This window comes from Abramis brama (genome assembly GCF_963993115.1).
Source record: "Abramis brama genome assembly, chromosome: 4".
NCBI classification, from domain to species: domain Eukaryota; kingdom Metazoa; phylum Chordata; class Actinopteri; order Cypriniformes; family Leuciscidae; genus Abramis; species Abramis brama.
This window is the reverse complement of record NC_139966.1, coordinates 11,579,248-11,604,166: the sequence shown is the minus strand read 5'-3', so window position 1 is coordinate 11,604,166 and position 24,919 is coordinate 11,579,248. Positions and strand designations below refer to the sequence as shown.

Here is a 24,919-nt window from a genome sequence, read left to right as displayed (position 1 = left end):
GGAGTGGGAGATACCAAGTACGGTGGGAAAGCGCTGGAAACTGTTTTTTATGAGGTTATTGCTCTTGCCTTTTTATAATTATTGTTGTGTTGTGCAATTTATATTTGTGTATTGAAGAAATGGTTGTACCCATGTGCAAATTATCACACAATGAAGTGGTCAGTGAGTCTATGACTGGTGTTCAGTGAGTGCAGTAACTGTTGAGGAGTACTCTGATGACTTTAGGGGTCGGGTTAGGTGCTCAAAAACATCTACACAATAGTCATACTCCAGAATATCATGTCATGGCAGCAAAATTATAACCCATTTCATGATGATAAAATTCCCATGCACATTGCGTCTGTGTATTGATGCCAAAGGGTTCTCAATGAAAGCAATAAGCTACCGGCCGCGGCACAGTAAAGAGGCTAAAGGGCTCTTTTGGCATCTGTGTAGTGTCACACTCATTTGTCTTTGAAACGTGATGATGTCGGACACCTTGGGAATGAGAAACCGTTGTCTCACACCCTTTTTTTTCAGTTAACCAGGTGCAATCTCTCAAGAAAATATGTTAACTATCAATTCTCGTCAAAAACACCTAATGCCACCCTTCTCCAGTGAACTGACAAAGGAAAATTGCATCAGTATTTCATCAGCCAAGAAAAATCAGAAATCTGTGTTGCAATGGCACTATTCATGATCTTGGCAGCTGTAATAGTAAAACATGTTGAACGAGTTTGAGATGTAATACTTGTTTCAAATGCAACAATATTACTCAATCACAGAAGTGGGCGTTTACTTTGAAGTCTTAAATGAGACACAAGTCTTAAAGTGTTTAAATCAGAGCACTAAAATCAGGGAGGAAATGGCCTATGTATGAATTATGACAGTTTTGATGTAATTCTACTAACATTAAAAGAACAATACGGGAAATAAATATTGATGCATGATCTTTTTACATGAAGAAACAAAAATGTATCTGAAATCAGTGAGTGAACTGAGAAAATGTACAGGACAAAAATATTTATTACCAGCCATTAAACAGAATTAGCAGAATGTTTTCTTATCCTGTTAGTAGTCTGGTGTTTTTTCTTTTTTTACATATGACTGACTTATTGCTTGAATCAATACTGCTATTTACACCATATGTTCAGGTATGTTAATATTTTGCTTGTAAACGGAGTGACTTTTATGAGGTTTTGTGCTCATGGCACTCACAGGGCTGTCTGGTGCCGATCCCCCTCCATATTGCTCTTACAGTTTTTCTGAATTGCTAAAACACTAAACCCCATTCTCTGAACCAAATTCTCAATAGCCTAAACCAGTTAGTCGAATAAATCACTCTTTCTATAAAACATTAAACAAGTTCAGGGAGTTAAAACACTGTTTGCAAATCTCATGCACTCTTTTTTCAAAACTCTTAACACATTCTCACTCACTGAAACACATTTCACACTGTGATGCGCTAAACACAGGATGCATAAGTTAAACACAACTGCAACACAGTTCATCGTTTACACACAACGGCTCAAAATTGTTCGCACTTATTTCTACTTAAGTCAGTTCAGAGTCCCAAAATGTACTCAAAATGTTGCACTGAATGTTGATACCAACAATGGATGGAAACCATATAAGAGGGAGAGAGGGAGAGAAGGAAGAGGATGAGTAAGAGTTGGTGAACAAGCAGGAAGAGGATGAGGAGGATGAGGAAGAGCATGTGTGTATAGTGTTGTCAAGGCTGGATCTGCTTTAGGGTTTTTCCCTTCTCCTGCAGAGATGAGAGTATCGGAGATGTGGAGAAACTCCTCCGGCCGGACCAACATGAAGTCATGATGCTGAAGCAGAATAAATCTCTCACTGACCGTGATTCTGCAGTTGCACAACTCTTTACTGACTTTACTGTAAACATGCTTTTCATTTAGAGTTTTTTACTGTAACCTTTTTGGATTTTGCAGTTGGGTCACTGTATTTTCACAGTATGCAAGTGGTGAATATACAGACATTCGACAGGCCTACTATACACTATCCAGTACAATACTATACTTACAATGGATACAGTATACTATTTATTCACCTTACTACGCTAAGTTGTCATTACTATACTTTAGTGATTGCAAAATTTGTTTACTTTGTTACAACATACTTTTTTCCTGTAACTGCATGCTCTGGATTCTGTGTTCTCCATTTCTCTCTGTAGAGTCTAATGAATGATCTGTAGTGTTTATAATATTGACTGATGTGTGTAAGATCTGAGAGCATTGTGTGATTTTGAGCAGATAAAATGTTTTGATACAATTGTGTGATTATTTCCCGGGAGAGTCAGAGGTTCTCTGAATGTGGTTTGAAAATGTGGTTTTGTGTTTAAGGTTTTGAGAAAGTGAGTGATGGTTTAAAAATTACCTATTTACATTTCATTTAGAAGCTATATTTATTTAAAGTAATTAAGTAAAGTTTATTTATTGTTTTATAATTAGGAAGCTTGCTTTTATGAAATTCTGAAGTAAATCTTACCATTTAATTAAGTAAAAAAGTCGATTTTATTTAAGTTTTTTTGTTTTCATTTACTTAGTTTTATGAAATTATAATACTCCCTATAATTATGTAAACATTGCTAATTTCTTTTTTATAAATAATCCTGAACATAAATAAATGAACATTTTTTCTATATTTTTCACAAATCACACAATTAAAATACAATTAAACAGTTTATTTCAGTCATCAAAAATTGTTCTTCATACAAAAATGGACATTCACAGTCATCTTTTGACACAGGTGCATTCAGTAAAACTTCAGAATTATACTGTAACCCTTGTTTTAAACATAAAAATGTATTTAAAAACAAATTCATGCAAAACATTCAAAGAGCACTCTGAAACAGTGAACTTTAAAGGGTTAGTTCACCCAAAAATGAACAAAAAGTATTCTCGTCGCTTTATAAACTTAAGATTGAGCCACTGTAGTCACTTGGACGATGTCTTTAATACAAATTTACGTTCAATACTAAGTAGATTTTACTTGATAATGACACTTAAGTTGTACTTGATATTATAGCAGTAAAATTTACTTAAAATATACTTGTGCAAATTGTTACGAGGATTTTATTAAGTAAATCTTACAAGTAGTTTTTTTCAGTGCACAGTATTCCCTCAGCCTGAGCTTCACGTCAGTCCTGCCGAGCCTGTTCTTCACGTCAGTCCTACCGAGCCTGTTCTTCATGTCAGTCCTGCCGAGCCTGAGCTTCTTCACGCCATGTCAGCTGCACCTGTGTCTTCAGACGAGATGGCCACCACGCCTGAGTCTGCACGTCAGTCCTACCGAGCCTGTTCTTCACGTAAGTCCTGCCGAGCCTGAGCTTCTTCATGCCATGTCAGCCGCACCTGTGTCTTCAGACGAGATGGCCACCACGCCTGAGTCTGCTACGGAGGATGCAACGCTCATCATGGTTGCCACAGCTGTTTTATGTGTGTGGGCAGCACACACATCGGCCTCCGGCCCGTGGGTTCTCGGTCGAGTTGGCCGTCACCACGCCTGAACCTGAGCCCTCAGCAAAGATGGCCGTTGCCACGTCGCCTGAGTCCTCGGACAAGATGGTCGCCGCCACACTGCCTGAGCCCCTGGACAAGATGGCTGCCGCCGTTCCAGAGTCTCGTCCCGAGATGGTCGCCGCCACGCCAGAGTCTCGTCCCAAGAAAATGTTGGGGAGGGGCAGTAGGTACCTGATTAAGGCCTCAGAGGCCGTCTGATCCGCCACGGCCCCCTGAACTGTCTGATCCGCCACGGCCCCCTGAACTGTCTGACCCGCCACGGCCCCCTGAACTGTCTGACCCGCCACGGCCCCCTGAACTGTCTGACCCGCCACGGCCCCCTGAACTGTCTGATCCGCCACGGCCCCCTGAAATGTCTGACCCGCCACGGCCCCCTGAACTGTCTGATCCGCCACGGCCCCCTGAACTGTCTGATCCGCCATGGCCCCCCTGAACTGTCTGATCCGCCATGGCCCCCCTGAACTGTCTGATCCGCCATGGCCCCCCTGAACTGTCTGATCCGCCATGGCCCCCCTGAACTGTCTGATCCGCCATGGCCCCCTGAACTGTCTGATCCGCCACCTGAACTGTCTGATCCGCCATGGCCCCCCTGAACTGTCTGACCCGCCATGGCCCCCTGAACTGTCTGACCCGCCATGGCCCCCTGAACTGTCTGACCCGCCATGGCCCCCTGAACTGTCTGATCCGCCACGGCCCCCTGAAATGTCTGACCCGCCATGGCCCCCTGAACTGTCTGACCCGCCATGGCCCCCTGAACTGTCTGATCCGCCATGGCCCCCCTGAACTGTCTGATCCGCCACCTGAACTGTCTGATCCGCCATGGCCCCCCTGAACTGTCTGATCCGCCATGGCCCCCCTGAACTGTCTGATCCGCCATGGCCCCCTGAACTGTCTGATCCGCCACCTGAACTGTCTGATCCGCCATGGCCCCCCTGAACTGTCTGACCCGCCATGGCCCCCTGAACTGTCTGACCCGCCATGGCCCCCTGAACTGTCTGACCCGCCATGGCCCCCTGAACTGTCTGATCCGCCACGGCCCCCTGAAATGTCTGACCCGCCATGGCCCCCTGAACTGTCTGACCCGCCATGGCCCCCTGAACTGTCTGATCCGCCACGGCCCCCTGAACTGTCTGACCCGCCATGGCCCCCTGAACTGTCTGACCCGTTGGCCCAGTTTTGAGTTTCCAGCCTTTGTTTTATGTTTGATCTTGTTTTATAATTAAAGATTGCATTTGGGTTCTCTACATCTTGCCTCCAGTAGCATTCATGACAGCCACAAAATATACATACTTAATTTGTAATTTAGTAATTTGTAATTTGTACCACAAGACTTTTGACTTCCTGCCTAATCATTCACATAAAACAATACATTGATTTAAAATTTGTAAGACACTCTTTGTTAGGAAAGGCAATATGCGTGTTGGCATGAATGATCATGAATAATGCTCTGATTCACACCTGAGAAGACAATGACCTGCATAATGAGCCTTTCAGTCACTGAGAGGGTACCACAAGAAATGCGAGGACAAAACAAAAATATATAACAATTTAATCCAAATATAAATGAAAGTCAAAAGCACATTTTTAGTACATATAGTCATACCTGCAAACAAATCCTGTTCAAATAGGCTATATGGACCATTCTACAGAATTGGTTCAAAGTTAGAGTTGGAAACTTCTTGAAGAAAATGTCTAGAACAAAGCACTTAAGAATAATGAACTTACTATTCACAATCCTCAGCTGGATCCGTTGCTCCTCACAGCGTCTCAAGGCGGCGTAAAGTACATGAATCTGATTAAACTGGAAGTGTTTTATCGAGCTGATGTGGGTGTTGACTGGTTTGCATGGATCGCCTCAGATCATTTGCGTTTGAATAGCGCGTGCTCTCCGTGGGCGTGTTCACATTAGCAGATATGAGCTGTAATGAGAACGACAGACATCTCTCTCTTTTCATACAGATTACATAAACAGAGAATATTTGTTTTTATTTTGAATTAGATCATTTATTAGTAGAAACTTTAATGATTATAAAGATATATTGCTCAAGTCTGTGTGACGTAGTATCCGCTGAGTTTTGTTTAAGTTTAGAGAAGTGCTCCAATAAAAAAAGTTCATGGAGACGGAGAGGCAGAAAGCACACCCTGTTTATTTTCTTTATTTTACAAAAGCATGTTTTGTTTCGATTGTAAGTGGACACATAAAAAAGTTGACATTTTACAGTTTATTTTTTCATATTTCTTAAGTCTGTATGACGGAGGGACAGCCTTCCAAAGGACCCCAGCGTTAGGAACGAGTGGATGGTTTATTTTTGTGGGGTGTATAATTGTGATCAACAAATAACTTATCATAATAACAACTGTCCTCTAAACACCCCTTATTCATTGGATGGGCAAACATCTAGTGGAGCTGAAACATATGGGGTGTAGCGTATGGACAGGACTCATGATTGCTTGTCATTATAAATTTTAAGGAAGCTTTTAACCCTTAAACTCGTAATTGTAAATTAGAGCATAGCGCCATGAGTCTGGACTGAATTGATCTCTTTTGACACGTTTGTTACCAAGTGATGCTTAACAGAGAACATCTCAGAATTTGAGAAGATGGCTTCAAAGAGATCCCTATCTGCTAACAGCTCTCTCTCTCTAAACCAGAGACCCAGGTGGCCATAAGATCTCCACACACACACACAAACAAACATCCCTTTTTTTCATTTAATTCCGAATACAAGTGATTCAGAATTTGTAGGTGACATATTAAAGCACGCATGTTGATTAGTTTTGTGTTATTCTAGTGTGATTCTCTATTGTGTAGTTTTGAATTCTAAGTGGGTATTTTTAAGAATGATACACTATATTTGTACCCTAACTCCCCCCCAGACCATAAAATTTTATGGTCCTAACGGAATGTTAGCCAGCCAGGAATCTCACTGAGATTCTGGCAGAAGAGCAGAATTAAAGTGTTCATCCTAGATATTTTATATGTATAACCATTGAAGAAATATGTAAACCTGAATGTAATGTCTCTTTTTCATGATTGTTCTTCTCTGTGATGGGTTTTTGTATTCTTGTAAACCGAAAAGGAATAATGTTTCAGATGTGCACACTGTTGCAATCATAGATATGCCATGTGGATCTTTCTAAAGTCCAATCTTCAATTCCCACTTATCAATGTACATCACATGTTGGGTTCATTTTATTCCTAGGTTGTTAGTTTAAAGGGGTGATGAACTGAGAAATCAAAGTTTCCTTGAGCTTTTGACATATAAGAGATCATCATACTATAATAATATCCTGTAAGTTTCAGAACTGAAAACTACCTTGTTAGTCCAATAAAAGCTTTTATAGACATCAGGCTCAGCAAACGACTCGTTTTTCAAAGTGGGGAACTATGACGTCAAAGAGGATAAAACACCGCCTCCACAAAAGAAGATCAACGCCTACTTCAACACGGCCTCTTTAGCCCCGCCCACCGATTCGCACAAATATGCTAAATAACATAGGACGACATGATAATTGCTACCGGATCGAGCTACTTACAAGCAATAAACATGCTGTTGACTAAATATTGTGCAGCGCCTGTTTGTGGAAGAAGACAGTCTGCATAAGCTTCTTTCGGATTCCAGCATGGTTAAACTTTATTAAATCAGTCAATCACAATTTCCCGACACGGATCTGCCAGCAACATGTAAGTAACCATGTGTATTCTAATGCCTGATCTGCGATCAGTGATTTCGGTGTAATTATTCAAGTTCAGATATTTCTCTTAAAATCGTTCAATACTGTTTATGCATCAGTGCTAAACGATCAACTTCACATAATTTCTCGTAGTATTATGAAAATAATCTTTTTTTAAACTGTTATTAAATTATATAGCCTACAGAAAGCGATCAAAGAACGATCCCTTTCGCCCAAGCTGTCAATCAAACAGCACAGCGCGAGCCGCGAGAGCTTATCTGGACACTTACCAAACTCGTGATGAAATAATGACACTGTTACACTACACAACGAAGCTCTTACTGTGTATTCACATCGTGTTTGCATTGTGATTTGGTGTAAGCATTTATGAGAGTGCAGAAATTGCGTTGCAATGATAAGATCTTTATTCACGCGATCAACAGACTGTCTGTCATCTGCTCAGTGCTCATCATGCTGCAACCTTTCATGTGATGGAATAGATTTAAATATAATGCTTTAAACGATACTTTTCACGATTTGTTAATCTCGATAGCTGTAATAGTAAAAACGTAGTAAAAGTTTTCGAGAGAGTTCATGTAATACTAGCTATTTCATTGCAAGCATGTCAGCCAATCACAGCAGTGGGCGTTTGCACTGCAGTCTCACAGCAGACACGCCCCTTAAAACGGAGCGTTCAAATCTGAAGCAGAAATCAGGCTTGGAAAAATGGCTTTTATTTATAAATTATGACAATTTTTTATGTAAAAATCATACTAACATTATAAGGGCACCCCAGGCAACATTATAAAATAATAAAACAATCCAGTTCATGACCCCTTTAACCTTTAAGCTTATTTTTACAGAATAATAATCTATCTCGACGCGTACCTTCGAAACATATCTAATTCGGTATCCACGTAAAGCTCTCCGTGTACTGAAACCAAATATATGCATCAGGATCTGGTAAAATGTATGATACTATTTTTACCATCGTTAGAGTATAACTGATCACATAATAACGCTGCCATAAAACATGCAAATTAAACTGGGAACTAAGACAAAGAATCTTCTTCCCGCTCTGCAATCTCTGAAGGTGATTGGTTGTTCGTGCGAACAGAGGCGTCAACCCATATTTTCCATAAAAGACCGACTCAGGAAATCTCCGTGAGCACTTTTTACGAACCGTCTTCATCAGGAAGAAGATCCACATGGCTCCCTTTTAAGGGAGCATTCATTTCTCCGTTTATAATTTCCTTTCCTTGCAGTCTTTAAGTTTTGTTTCGTCTTCGGACTTCAGTCGACAAGCTTCAACTAAAAAGAGACTTGAATCTCCCGCGGCGCGCGCTCCTCCTCCTCAAGGACGTGCACGAGCACTGAAAGAATTTCTGGCTCCATGGCTAGGGAATCATCAACTCAGTTTTATTTTCTTTACTAAGTTTTATTTTCATATTCATTCTCCTTCCACAAAGGGAGATAAACTCTTCTGGCAACTTCACGTTCGGTGAACCTTTAAACTTCGCGCGAGTCGGGCTCGCCCCAAAGACACGAGGAAACACACCCAGCTCTTAAGGAGCTCTCCTTCTTCAGCAAATACAAAGAGAACCATACGCAAGTATTTTGATTTGTGATTTGATGAATCTGATTTCTTGTTGTCTCTCAAGGTTACTGCCTGTGATTTTGCCTAACTGTGATCTTTCTTTGATCGCATGTTAGTTTCACTTTCTCTCATCTCTCTCATTGTCAGAACTCTCTTTCATTCTCTCCTTCATTTTCGTTATTCGTTTAGTCTTGTATTTTGTTTACGTGTCCTGTAGCCTACATACATATTTACTCGTGTAAATTGTAGTATTTTGTATTTCTTAGTTCAATGTATTAGTCCAATTATTAAAATTCTATATACCGGATTGATTCTGTCTGCCTGCTCATAACTAAAGTCAATGAGATGTTTTCGATCTTAAGCTACAAAGCTGATTTGTTACTTTTAACTAAGTAACCTAATCTTATAAGAACAGGAGAGTTGTTTTTATGGCCAGAAAATAGCTTTCTTCAAATTATAAGAAAGAGATAATTTTTGTTGAGAAATTGTTAAGTTAATCTTACGGCCGTTTTGCTGGACAAACAACCGTTTGATGATTATTCATTTCCATTAAGGGTTATCTCATAATCGATCTGAAATAGGATTATTAGTATATGAATGATGAATTATAATTAGTTGTGATTGATTATTCAGATATACAAATCGATCTATTTTCAACTTCGAATAAATTAATGTAACTGTATTATGCAAAATATTAATCATATTCATGATTAATTATTAAAATTCCCTATAAATCATTTGAGCTAATGTTAAATGTACTACTAATGCCAGTGCGGTTACAGGGGCTTAAAAAACTTTCTGTAGATTTCATCCTAAAATTGTGTGTACGCACAAAAGCTAGATTTTACATGTGCACAAAAGTTTTTAGATTTATAAAAACATGTGTACGCCAGAACCTGTGCAAAATTCCCTTTTTTTCACTGGTTGATTAGTTTGTAACCCTTTGTAACCTTTAACATGTGTATTGGGATGGATGTATACTTGTAGACAGGGCCTAAAATTAACACTCGCCATGCGCGAGTAAAAATTGTACAGTTGGTACTCAACCAGAATAATACTTTTACTGCGGCCGTTCCCCCGCGGCGGCAAATCGGGATGTGTATTTGCTGCCCTTTACCGCTAAGTGGCGCTGTAATCACAGACTTTGAAAAGTGTCCGTTTATCTCTATGACGTAATCTGCCTCGGCTCATTGAGGGCTGAGGTCGCAGACAAATTCAAGTTTAACATTGTAGTTAAACGAATTCATAATCACAGTACTGAAAAGAAGTACAAATTTAGAACTGAAAAAATAGGCTTCTATTATTGCATCAAATTTAAGCAAAGTAGGCACACGTTAACATTGTGAGTCCAGTTTTTCTATCATTTAGAAAGTCTATGCATGTCAATAGGTGACTTGTCTTTTACTTCGTGTTATTTTAATTTGTCAGTAGATTTAATAACTGAAACATAACAGTGAAATAAATCAAAATAATTGATCTTAAAATTAACTGATTAACTTGCTAACCGCCGATGTTAGTTGGCAGCATTTGTATTTTCGGATTAATTGAGAATTAAATAGGCTTACAGTAGGCCAGAGGCGGCGTCAGACGATTTTGCCGGGGCTTCAGCCCCGAATGTTTTGAGTGTAGCCCCTAATGTATTTTGAAAAGTTGACTGACAAATATGAAACCGGACAATAGTAAACCCCCGAAATCATATGTTGCCTAATTTCATTTTGCTATGGCTTTGCTGCTGTCTCTGACTGGTGATTGTTGAAATCTGACTCTCACAGAGACGCACCACGTGAGCGATTTAGCTATCCAAGTTCATCTCCAGGATTTGCGCGCAACAGCAAACAATCTCACAGCAATTAAAAAAAATAACGCAGTCAGCACCGCCGCACAGTCTTCTGTCAGACCAGATGTTGTCAGGCTATATGTCAGTAAAACTCAGAAAAACTAACTTACTGTAGTGTCAGCCGTTTGCTCGCGGCGCGCACTCTTCAATCACGCGCAAATGCGGCGCGCCATGTATCACGCAAAATAAACTACTAGCATGTAACGTCGTGTTCTGTCGTCAATTAAGTATTGAAATAACCAAAAGGGAGATTAAAGCTGCGTCAAAACTCTATGTCGGGGCTTTTGTATTCCTTTGTAGGCTACATAAATGTTACACATTTTGGCGTAGCCCTACTCATTTTTCATTATTAATATTCTAATATTTTATCAATATTGCAAAGTCATCAAAACTGACTAAATATTTTGTGACCAAAGATGTGAAAAATAGGCCTACATCTAGCCTAAATGATCGTTCATGACATTCTTTTAACTATAAGCAACCCAATTTGTCTAGATCTGTATTATTTCCTTTGTATAATGAGCTTAAATATTGCTGCGCAGTCGTGTGATTTAGTCTGCTTGATTAACATTATTACAATGTATTCCTATTTAACTCTGATATGTAGCCTATATATATAAGGTCCTCGAATGTGTTCGAATATTTCACCAGCATCAGCCTTTTCACAGTTTGTATCACTCCGCTTGTCTGTGTTTGCGCAACTTGCATCATTAGGCCAGTAGGTGGTGACAAGTGACTGTCTTTATGAGTGAACAATTGAAATTTAATTTAACTGATTTAATAGTGCCAAAAACATTGATTAACTCAAGAAAGAAACAAGTTACTGAAACCAAACTTTAATGCTAAAAAGTTTACATCTATGCAAAATAATCATTGAAAGATTTCTCATTTAAGGCCATTCCTGTTTGGAATATGTGATTGTGTATTGTCAACTATAAGCAGAAACATTTTGCATTTCCATTTTCTAGTGTGGATCATTCATTTCAACATTTATTCTCATTCTCATGTTTAAGAATCTGTTATCTGCTTGACAAATAATTTATATATACTGCCCACTGACATGCTTTTAAAGCTATTGTTATCAAAAAATGTTGGCCTTCAAACACCTTAAAATGCACATATGTAGGTCTGAGAAATCCAAATTTTCTCGGGGGAGCATGCCCCCGAACCCCCCTAACTACCTCACATTTGAATGTGTGTGTCTGTGTGCTAATATGGGCTGGTGTGGCAACAGTGCCAGGACTGAATTTTTTAACCAGTCTGCCCCCTGCATATACTGTAGGCCTAAAATATACATTATTCTCTGTATCGAATCATGTTATCTTACCCACCCCAGCCCCTGATGTTTTTGACTCAGCCCCTGATGTTTTTAAAACCTAGAAACGCCCCTGCAGTAGGCTGTTAATATTAGCATAATTTTCTTTAATGAATAATGAAAACATTTCAACATAAACATTACAATAGAAAATGTCACATCAATGAGGCTTTGCGTAAGCATAAGATGTTAAGCTCATGTTCATAAGACCGCGTTCAGGCGATAGCTCTGTGTAGTAAACGCTTCAACATGTGCCTCGCGGTCCTTTAAGCGTTCTGAGTTCGAATCTCAGCTCTCTTATTAATAACTTTGTTTCTTGCTTAATATGCTATTTGTCAAAAATAAAAACTTCTGAAATGTTCATTTATTGATTTGAAACACTTTTTGGAGATTTGTTATTCATTGTCTGTCATTTTTATTTATAGGCATGTAGATGATAACATTGTAGCCTACATGCTGAAAATGTAGATGATGAGGCTCCTTTTTAATCTGCTAAATTATTGTTTTGTGAATCATTCACGAAATTGAGACGATTGACAGTGATGCCTTGTCATATTAGCAACGAAAGAACATTTTCAAAACAGATTTGCGATTGTAAATTTGTATTGGCAAAGAAATTGCAGCTTTGTTGTGTACAATTAAAACAGTACAAAATGAAAATAGTAGCCTACAAAGCAACATAAATTAAGATCGGGAGTTTTTCTTGGCCTCTCTCTCGCAGATGCGCGGGATCTCTTTTTAGCAATACGTTTCTTTTGTCTCTCTCTCTGCGTGCGCCGGGTCTTTCTCGATATTAAATGTTTCAGGCTAGAAACACATGATACAGCTGATATTACTGTATTTCGCTGCTTGTCATCCACACCAATTACAAAAAAAAATACCTGTAACAAATTGTTTAACCTTTGTTGCTTCAAAGAAAAATAATGCTTTATTGAATTCACCTTATAATAAAACGAGGTTGATTGCGAATTAAAGAGCCCTGTATCTGCTGCTCACTTGCATTCGTTTAGTTGGCATGAACGAGTTTCGTCAACAGTTCATGTTTAGGTAAGGCCAGATTGTTGACAATCATACACACTGCTCAAACATTCTAAAACTCTCAAAACCAGTTGAAACAACTGGATTGAACACTTCAATTTATTTATTTATTTATTTATGAAAAACCTATTTGGACACATCAAGAGATTTATCCTGAAAGGGATTTTGCCTTTGCCTGTTCTGTATCATTAGGCTGGCTATCCGACACTCTCCATATGAAAGACGGGACATTAACACCTATAGGCTATGGTCTACTTGCCCAACTACTTCCGCGTTCTACTTATTACATATCGGGAGTTTCCGGTTAGAGTGTTCAGCGCACCTCCATACATGAGAATGCAGATTATCACTACGTTTTATGGATGCCAATTGATTAAAACAATGAATAATGATCTCTGTATTAATTATCTTGAGCCTGCTGAAATGCTCCTATAAATATATTTTCTTTCCAACCTTCTGAATAATAAATAGGCTAAATATATTTATCCACTAACCTGCAGCAGTCCTATATGTCTTCTCATTAACAGTGTTTTTCTCTTAGCCTACTTATAGGCTATTTGATACCTGTTGAGTTAACATTTTTTAATGATTTTGACTAATAAAAAGGATTGCTTGTGTGCATTGGTGCTTTATTCCAGTCTTTTTAAAATAGTTGAATGAATGAATGCTCACGAGGTGCCTGTAACGATGTTAAATAGGCTATGCTATTTAATTAATCTTCAACAGTGTAGAGGAGAATGACAGTCAACTTCTTTGAATATTAATTAAGCATTTTGGGCATGAACATGTAAATAGTAAAAAGATTGACATTGAAAAATGACACAGAATGATTAAAATATTTAATCCAAATGAATAAATGTTTGTGGTTCGTACTGATGTTATTCATCTGTTTTAACACACATCAGCGTCGCGGTCACTAGTGTAGACGAACACTGACACCCTGTGGTGAAATATTGCGTATTTTAACAGCCGCAGCTTTCTCAGATTGGCTTGGATTGGATTAAAACTTCATGTTCTGATGAGTTTGGAAAATTCTGCACACAGTAAACATCAGAAAATCCCTTCTTCTGTCAATAAAAATGTCCAAATTTTTAAATCTTATTGCAGACACTCACTTTAGGTGGCGTTTGTTCAACTCATTGACCACAGTACATCGAAAGTAAACATAACCGGAAATAAGTGATATGTATTGTTTCCAAACGTAAGTGCGTCACGAAGTTCAGTGCAAGTGGTCCATTGTCCTGCACCCCCACGATAACTGAACTGACCAAACCCCCCACAGGCTCTGAGAGGAGTCTGAGACAAAGAGAAGTCGCAGACATTAGCATTATTAAAGTGTTGAAATGCATTTAGGCTACATGTAGTAGGGGAGAACGGGGTAATGTGAGACATCGGGTAATGTGAGACACCCCCTGTATCTAGGCAATGGAACACAATTTTGGTCATTTGAACATAATCAACTGTTGAAATTACTAATTAGACAGACTGGGGAAAACTGGACTAAACCAAAATCAACAGAAGACAGGGGAAAACGATAACAGAAACACTGAAAACACTAAAACAGAAATCAAAACTACAACAAAAACTAAGTAAAACAGAGGACATTAAAATGATTACAACATCTTTAAGATTACCTTTTGCACATTCAGGGTCAACGTCTGTAAAAGTTGTCCTTAATTCTTTGAAGAGGTAAGTGGTCACAGCCAGGTTATGTGATGAATTTATTCTGGGGGGAAAAGTTGCAGGCATCATTAATGAAATTAATTTATAGTATAACATTTATAGTATACAATACGCAGTCTTACCCGGTTTGTGGATCGTATTTGTGTGGGTTGTTCTCTGAATTATGGAGGCATCTTACAGATTCCTGTAAAGTTTGAAATTAAAAAGCGTTTAAATGGATTCACAATCTGCAAGAACAACAAAACTGAATTTTCAGTTTGAATAAATTGGCCATCACAGTAAACATAAGAGACAAAACATATCAGTTCATAAATCTTTAAGATGTCACGCAGCGCCTCTGATATCTTCCCGGTTCGTGCCGCCTTCTGCCTATACAAGGCCACCAGTGCAGGTGTATGTTGGTCAAGCACAGCATAGAACTGGTTCCGTATGTTGACGTTTGTAATGCATTGGAACTCAGCACAAAGCTACAAAAACAAAAAACAAAACAAACAAAAATAATTATATAAAAAGACTAATACTAGATTTGCAGCAGAAAACACATTTGTGATGCAACATGTTCCATTAAAATACATTGTTGAGCAACATGGTCACATGCATAGTGATAGTTCTTACACACAGTGAATAGTGGCATTTGCTGTTCCATTTGAATGTGATACATATTAAAAATTTGGCATAGAAATATGTGTGAAGAGTGGCAGAAAAGAGAAGTGAGTCTGTTTTACCTGTGATTCAATCCGAAGAGCCGGCCATTTCCCCAAGAAGTCCTTCACCTGCAAAGATAAAACAATCAATATGGAACCAGTCAAATTATGCAATCAACCTCTTTAATGACAAATTAATGATACAAAATTTCAAGTGAATGTAACTTACCGATAAAGTTGCTCTCTGGTGACAATGTAGGTCTGCACATGCACACAAAAACAGACAACAAGTTATTTAATTTTTAAGAGACGTTTGATTGATGCTAATGAATTAGGCTCCAAATAAAAGAAATGGTGAAAAATAGTTACAGCCTAAATTAACATTTGAGTCACCTTGATTTTGGGGGATGCTCACTGCACTCCTTCCACTGAAAAGACTTTTGTAAAGGTTTAATAAAAACTTGCAGAGTTCATTCGGTAACTATTATGTCCATAACCTTAACTTTGTTTGAGTAAAAGTTAACGTAACTGCTAACGTTAGCCACTAGCTCATTTGGGTGCATGTAGGAATAACATCACATTGAACTTGATAGAGCAGGGCGCTTAACACAAACAGCAGCAACACACTCAAAAACAGAAGGACTATCGCTTGCTGAAAAGAGTTATTGACTAACGTTAACATTATTGCCCTGCCACGACATTAACAGTAACGTTACACAGGATATTCTGCCACTAGCAGGCGGACTGACGGCAATCGCGCCCGCGGCACCGCGCTTGCAACTTAAAAATAGCCTCGTCTAACAGTCAAATATCACGTGTAATATGATATTCTTACAATATTACAACAAGCAAAGTAGTTTTGAAGTGTTTTGGTTTACTTACAAGTTGTTTCATTCTTGATACCACGTCGCTCGAAAGGGGAGCCATCTTGGATAGATTTTTCAGGTAACGTCAGTTAGGGCTGCACATCATGACGTCATATCACGTGATCGACAGTACACTTAAAAATAGTGAGTGAACCAGCGGTGTTCACTCAGAAATGCTGAGGCACACAAACATAAAAATACATATTTGTTCATAGACATTAATAGGTAATAAAGGTGTATTAACTCAGCAACAGATTTTAACTGTCTCAAGCCCCTGGAGTCGCTTCGCCGTTTACCATAACTGTTGTAAAGCAGGTTATGTTTGGTGTTCTGTCTGCTGCATACTGACCTCTGTGTGGGAGACTGTGTGTATGTGTGCTGGCTTCAACAGGGACACTGTATTTCCCTCTACTGCAGAACATACAGTCAGCCATATTTACAACTTAAAAACATAGTAATGTATTGCACACGTACCCAGTGTTACTTGCTTAGAGGAGCCAGCACCAGGGTCAGATTGTACAGCACCTGTAATCCCATCCATAATCGGCCGTCCCTTATTGCCTACTCAGAGCCAACTCCTCCACCAGTATATTCTGGTTTTCTGAATTTAACTCTTTATTTCTGTTTGCTGCAAACAAGTGTTTGTGATAAAATGTTCACAAAAATAATAAAAGGTTGTGGTAAATACTCACCACTTTGAATTATTTTTTTATATTTTGTCTTTATCTGCTGCCAAGAACATTTGGAGTTGGGGTTGCATCTAAAAATCAATGAATATTAATCTTTCTTAGTACATGCACATTTTTATATAGCCTATTATAAAAATAGGCTAGGCTATAGGCTATATTACACATATAGGCTACATATACATATATAATTTTACATAAATATAGAACGTATTTGTTTAAAGGAACACTCCACCGTTTTTTGAAATAGGGCTTATTCACCTTCTTTCCTACATTTAGATAGGTGGGCAAATGCATTTTTGTCTCAGTGCATGCATTGTTTTAGTTTGACAGGGTCGGCGCTAGCTTAGCTTAGCATAATGAATGGAATCCTTTGTTGCCAGCTAGCATGTCCTGAGTAAAAGTGATATAAAAAAAATAAATAAAAAAACCTAATTACTTCTTGTGGCCTGCGTATTCACAACGAGTACAAATAGTGATGCAGATTAACACTAGGCGATTTCCTAGGCAGATATTGACTTATATATTAAGGACTATATTAGGGGGAAGCACAGGCAAAGCACTGCTACTTGGGCGTGATATCTCTGCGCCCAAGTAGCAGTGCTTCGCCTGTGCTTCCCCCTTATATAGTCCCAAGTCAATATCTGCCTAGGAAATCGCCTAGTGTTAATCTGCATCGCTATTTGCACTTGTTGTGAATACGCAGGCCACAAGTAGTAATTAGGTGGGTTTTTTTTATTTTATATATCACTTTTACTCAGGCCATGCTAGCTGGCAACAAAGGATTCCATTCATTATGCTAAGCTAAGCTAGCGCCGACCCTGTCAAACTAAAACAATGCATGCACTGAGACAAAAATGCATTTGCCCACCTATCTAAATGTGGGAAAGAAGGTGAATAAGCCCTATTTCAAAAAACGGTGGAGTGTTCCTTTAACTTACACATTAACAATCAGCAATCTTTCTCCAACAGTCTTCTCTTTGGCAGCAGAGACCGTATTGTTTCGAGCTTGAAATACATATTTAAATTCATCGTAATTATGAATGATTATCTCTTGCTCCTCCGCGGAAAAATATATCGCTCTCGCTTTACCCGCGATTGGTTGTTTAGTGTCGATTTCACTCTTTTATGTGCACGCGCGCGTGGAGTAATCATAGCCTGAGTTGACAGAGAAAGTCGATGAGCTGCATCATGGTACCAATAAAGCCTGATAGCATCGGTTTGGTTTTGTCAACTCAAAACCAATCCTGTAACCCCGAGTTTGTTCAGCTACCTTCATGGTACAGGCCCCTGGAATTCTTGTGTTCAATACGGACTTAACCCCAGCATCAAATCTTCTTCGATTGGATTTCTTTGGTGGATTATATATTTTTTTTCCAACCTGGCCCAGAGGACTACAAGTTTTGGCTGAGTGAGTTTTTTCGGTGATGAGACTGTGGTCGCAACTGATCTAATTTTGAACTGAACTTTTGTGCACTAACAATTGGACTGATCATCGCTGGATGGCAGGTTCATTATTTCCATTACACACATATTATCCATATTATCCTTTTATGGTTTTGTGTTTACCTTGTATGGACTGAACTACTGTTGAAGGTCTCATTGGACCAGGTTTTGGGTGATTGTAAGCTATTATTGCTTTATGGTGTTGTGATATATTATTTTGATATATATTCATTTTGAGCTGGTGGTTGGCAATTATATTTGGATGTGATTCCCCCCTTATTTTTTTTGTGTTTCATTTTTGTCTTTGATATTAGACGAGTTGTCACAACCTTACCAGTAAAACTGGTTGTTTGGGGGTGGCCTGTGTTTGAACAACAATGATGTGTTCAATTTTTGCAACCTGTTGCCCAATGGTTACCAAGGAATTACATCTGGAGTATTTTGAGTAGAGTGTCCCATCACAAACAAACCTCTGAAAGTAGGTGGCTTGATTTTGTTCTGTATGAATTCCAGAATCCTGTAGTAGGATGTGCTGAGACATTGGTAGCTCCTTCACCTGACCATGACCAAAAAAATTGCAGCTACTGACCTGTGCAACGTTTTTGCACAAGGAATAACCCCGAAGTGCTGATGAAACGTATTCATGTGCCAGGGAGTCTTCTGCAATGTAAACTCTCAATAATATTTTTAGCTCCTTTAGTCTTGCTAGATTGAGTTATTTGCAATGGTACATGTTGTGTTCCATTGAAAAGTTTGAGCAGTCTACCATTATGTCCTTCAAAGACGAATGCTGACGTCAAGGACAAAGGTCCATGTCTTCTGACACTCTCAGCTAAGTGGGCGAGGAGATGAATGTTGTAAGACACTTCTTGCTTTCCATACAGAGACTCGGTTAGAAGTACAAACTCACAAAGAGCCATGTGAGCCTTGTCGATGTTCACATGTGAAACATGTGAACTAGTTAGCAGATAAACGGCAAAGGCTAGTAGCATCCAGTGGTGGAAATACTGTGTCGGGATTAAACCCATCAGTATAAATGGAGAGATTAGAAGAAATGTTCTCCACTCACTTCCTTTCCAATTTTGTCGTTCTTTTACAGATCGTGGCAGACGGGTTATCTCGCTAGGTGGCCGGACTGATTTCAAACGTTTGTCTTATCTCTTTCAAGACACTTGGATTTTTGACGTTTACTTCTGGCACTTTTTTGTCAAACCACAAGCCTGTTATTTGGCGCACTACTCCAAGAAGTACACTGTGTAAATAGTCTGGAACAAAACGTTCTGCCATGTCAAAACACTGTAATGTGGTCAAAAGACTTGGTCCTTTAACACCATTGACTGGGTTATTTACAGAGGCCAGTTCTGCATCATGGATCATGCCCTCGTGTGTTAATAATAATAATAATAATATGTTTATTTTCTATAGCGCCTTTCAAGAACCCAAGGTCGCTTCACAATGCAATACAAATAACAAACAAACGGCAAGCAAACAGATACAAACGCCATCTGCTTATAACAGACAAACAATTGACATATATCAAAGAAAAACATATTGTACTATTTATCAAAGCATACAATTACAACAGAGTAAGTAGCAGATAGGGCTGAGAAAGTGGAGAACAGAGAAAACAGTGTCGAGGATACTTATTTATTGGGCAAGCTTGAAGATATGAGTTTTAAGTTGTTTTTTGAAAGACCAGATGTTGACGGCCGCACGAAGATTCGGGGGTAGCTTATTCCAAAGCTTTGGGCCAACAACACTAAAAGCCCTACCGCCCACCGTAGAGAGTCTGACCCGGGGTACCACGAGTAGATTTTCAGTGCTGGACCTAAGGACCCGAGTTGGAACATATGGCTGTACCAAATCAACAAGGTATTTGGGTGCCGGGCCATGTAAGGCTTTATACACTAGGACCAACAGTTTGAATTGGATGCGGTTTATGACAGGAAGCCAGTGCAGTTGGTGAAGGATAGGAGTGATATGGGCAGATTTTTTATTATATGTGAGGGCTCGTGCAGCAGAGTTTTGTACCATTTGAAGGCGGTGTATTGCATTGGTGGGTAGTCCGCTGTATAATGAATTACAGAAGTCCAATCTGGAATTGATGAAAGCGTGAATGACAGTTTCTGCATCTATAAAGGTAAGAGAGGGGCGAATACGAACAATATTCCGCAGGTGAAAGAAGCATGATTTGACAGTCTGACTAATGTGTGAGTGAAAGCAGAGCGTGGGGTCGAACAAAACTCCCAGATTCCGTACAGTTTTTGAAGGCCTAATCTCAATACCATCTATATCGATAAAAATGTCATGTCTGGGTGAGCTCTGTGATCTAGGGTTAATCAACAGGATTTCGGTTTTACCAGCATTAGAAGCTGTAGAAAGTTAGAGGACATCCATGTTTTAAGTTCGTGGAGGCAAGGAGATAACTGAAGAGGGTGGAAATGATGAGTTGGGATTGATCGTGAAGTAAATTTGAATGTCATCAGCATAGCTATGAAAATTGAGGCCATGCTGTCTGATGATCTGGCCTAACGGTAGCAAGTAGATTAGAAATAGAAGCGGGCCAAGTACAGAGCCTTGGGGCACACCGTGAGAAACAGACACAGAGCGTGAGCGATTCTTACCTATCTTAACAAATTGTTGTCTATCACATAGATACGAGGTCAACCACTGAAGTGCCGCACCCGTGATGCCTATTGCAGACAATCGTGAGATAAGTGTAGAGTGGCACACAGTGTCAAATGCTGCACTGAGGTCAAGGAGGACCAGGATACTATGTGCACCAGAATCAGAAGCCAGAAGGAGATCATTTAGTACTTTTAGAAGAGCTGTTTCTGTGCTGTGGTATGTACGGAAACCAGATTGAAGAGGTTCAAAGAGATTATGTCTCTCTAAGTGTGATTGCAGTTGTGCCACAACTACCTTCTCAAGTAGCTTGCCAACGAAAGCGAGGTTTGATATTGGTCTATAATTGCTAAGAATGGCGTTTTCGAGGCCGGGCTTCTTGAGGATTGGAGTAATGGCCGCTACTTTCAGATTAATCGGAACAGTGGCAGTGGCAAGAGACCTGTTAATAAGGTGGGTAATAGGTTGAATGAGTAAAGACAAATGAGTTTTTAGAAGGTATGTTGGAATAGGATCAAGTGTACAGGAGGTAGAATTTGATTTGTTAATCAATTTTTCAACCACAGATGTATTAGTGAGTGAAAAAGTGTCTAGCGGACAACCAATCAAATATGGAGTTGAAGGGGTAGCTGCAGTAGAAGAAAACGACTGATAAATGTTGTCAATTTTTTGAAGGAAAAAAGACTGAAAACTTTCACAAAGATCAGCAGAACCAGTAAGAGCTATGGTGGACGGTTTGACCAGTTTATTTATTTCTGTGAAAAGAGCTTTAGGTTTGCATTTAGATTTGTTAATAACAGTAGAAAGATAGTTAGAGCGTGCAATGTTAAGTGCTTCTTTGTATTTCACTACTGAATCAGAAAAGGCTATGGCATGGACAAGAAGGGAAGATTTGTTGTGGAGTCTTTCAAGACGCCTACATTGAGTTTTCAGAACTCTGAGCTCAGGGGTAAACCAAGGAGAGGAATGAGTAGACGGAACAGTTCTAGTTATTAAAGGAGCAAGCTCATCCAATACATCACCAATCGATTTATCATAGGTAGAAACTATCTCATCAGGACACAGCAGATTGAGTGAGGAAGGAAGAGCAGAAACAGCAATGGCAGCGGAGAAATTTTCAACAGTTATAGTTTTCAGATTTCGGTAGGATATAGTAGTGTTGGTTATAGGTTTTACAATGGGGAGTGAGAAATCAAAGAGAATTAGTTCATGATCAGAGATGCCCAGATTATGACCATGAACATGCACATTGTCAATACCAACAGTACAGAGCAGATCGAGAGTATGAGAGTGAGAATGTGTTGGGAAGTCAATATGCTGAGATACTTCAAAATAATCCAGAACAGACAAAAAGTCTTTTGCAGCAGTACAATCAGAATCAACATGTATATTAAAGTCACCAAGCATCATTATTCTGTCATGCCGGGCAAAAGCGAGAGTGAGAAGTTCAGTCAGATCAGAGCAGAAGTTTGGGTTGTTTCTAGGGGGTCTATAAATCAGTAGAATCAGAAGCGGAGCGGGGCCAGCAAGTTGAAGTGAAATACATTCAAAACTTGGAACATCAAGAATGTCATATTTAGTCACTTTGTAATTGTTCTTAAAGATCACTGCCAGACCACCACCTCTACCACTAAGTCGAGGTTTTGTCAGATAACTATATCCAGCAGGGGTTAAAAGGTTCAGCTCAACAAAATCGTCAGGTGTTTGCCAGGTTTCAGTCAGAAAGAGTAAATCCAGGTCTCTCTCAGTTGTAACTTCATTCAGTAGTGTACCCTTGTTCAAAAGTGCGCAGTTGTGTCGATGAGGAACATTCGACGAGTAGGTCACATCTTTAGTTAGGGGTATGAGAGTCCTGGCGCGGTGGAGAGTCACATCGCTACTATAGTAACGCTCCGATCTCGGCGACAGGATCACAGGTATTGAGAGACAGGAGTCGTAGTTATAAAGCCATCTACGTTTAGCAGACCGATGGATATAACGTGTACGACGTGCAATTCCGAGAGTAGTACACAAATCAAACGTGGAGGATTCCAGACGGAGTAGACGATTTAGGTTATGCAGTTGCAATGAAGTATAATTTAAATCCATACCGTGAATGAGAAGCAGAGCAAGGCCAGCAAAGCCCAGGGCCAGCAGTCTCAATGCCGGAGAGTTATTAATGGCAAAGTACATCTCTTTGCAGTTTAAAACAGCACTCACAGAAAGCCGAATGGCCACCCACGTTACTACAACACCACGTTAGCCAAACCCAGCTGGTGATCCACAAAACTAAATTAAACAGCTCGCTAAACAAGTTAAAACTTGCCTACCTGCTGCATCAGATGTTATGGGACTCACAGATATGCAGTGGTAGAGGGCTCGCGGGGAAAGTAATGCGAGGCCACCACGTTAGCCAGACCAAAGAGGGCAGAACCACAATAAAACACTACGCAATGAATAAGGGGAAACTTACCCACCGAGAGTGCAGAAGAATGGTAAAGCCGAAACAGTGGGCAGAGGGCTCGCAGGGATTTCACAAAGTGAGACGCTGAACAGAAGTTAGCAGAGATTGTCCAAATTGTCCAGGGAGTGTCAGAGACTTCCGAAAATGTAACATCCATGCAACTGATGCTTAACTCAAACATCCAACACTGTTCCATTACGTTTTTATGACCCGAGAAAGCACATCCAGAAGCCAACAGCAGGTTTGTCCCGATTATATATCCAGATTTCGTATCCCGAGAAAAGCATCCAGATTCTCCGTTCAGCAGTGTCGCCCAGAAGTAAACAACATGATGTTGAGCATGAAGCGTAACAAACAGAAAAAGTCCAGATTCCGTTCCAACAGAATCGCCCAGAGGCAAGCAACACAGTGTTAATAGAGGAAACGTAACAAACAAAGATTTACAAAACAAAAAACAAAACAACGATTTGCGATGAGAAGCGGCAGCCAGTTCGCGCACAGCGTACTCTCACCTAGTGTTCTCAGACTAGGAATGGGTACTGAGAGTGGGTAGACCCTGGTAAACCCATCACCCTTTTCCACTCTCTCTCCAGAATGAGTGCAAAAATTACAGCCATGTGCCCCATTCAACTGGTTAATATTTTGCACTGGAGTTCTTGCAAAAGAGTCAACTGTGCATAGAGTCGCAGCAACTTTTGAACATTGGTAAGTTTTTGTCACAGTGTTGTGCCACACAACACCTTCAGATTCTAAAGATCTGCACTCTTCGATGAATGGTTTTAGAAAGCTATCCATTTTTGGCTTGGTTTGCCCAAACCAGAGTGCAGGCACCAACACAAAGTTTTTTTCGTTCAGAAGGAGGGACTTCATTTATGGTACACTGAATTGGCCACATTGAATAGCTTGAAGAGTCAAACACTGGGACACCATCTGTATTCCATGTCAAAGATATATTGCCCTGGTCTGTCAGCATTGGAATTATCTTATACCGTGTACCATCACTGATATCTTGGATGCAATCAGAGTTGTTTTTCTGTGATAGTTTCTTATTAAGGTTGTGATTTTCAAAAAGATTTTTAATTTCATCTCTCAAGGGGGTGTACATCAAATAATAGCCTTTACTCAGATGTTCTGATACTTTGTACTATGTCCAATGTGTGATACAGAATGCACTCTCGACATCTAGTATGCCAATGTAAGCTCCACAGTCAGGATTCAGACAATAGTGATGTAACTGCCAGCTGGTTGTGTCAAAAGCACGCTTGAACAGGTAGTTGGTGGAGGGTAAACTATTTTCAGGGAGAAGCATCTGCAGCAGATGCAGTAAATCTTGACTTCCTGCCTTGGTCACATGGTGGCGTAGCATGTAGCTAATATCACTTAAATATTACGTTCATTGCACTAAGTAGAAAAATAGTTATGTGTGAACTCAATTGATCAGGAGAGTTGAACTGAAGTGTTATTTTATGATTAATTGATTGCTTTATTTATACTTAAATTAAATCAATTTAAAGTAATAATATCATATAAATATTAGTTG

The 24,919-nt window shown here is 39.5% G+C and overlaps 1 long non-coding RNA gene across 1 annotated transcript; it reads right to left on the bottom strand.

Moving 5' to 3' along the window:
• Positions 1–14,585: 14,585 nt before the first annotated feature.
• Positions 14,586–15,747, bottom strand: LOC311081989. The gene is made up of 5 exons (XR_014606072.1): positions 15,707–15,747; positions 15,543–15,574; positions 15,395–15,442; positions 14,792–15,136; positions 14,586–14,712 (listed from the first exon to the last, which is right to left on the bottom strand). It is a non-coding gene; the product is annotated as an uncharacterized lncRNA (long non-coding RNA).
• Between the last annotated feature and the right edge of the window lie 9,172 nt (positions 15,748–24,919).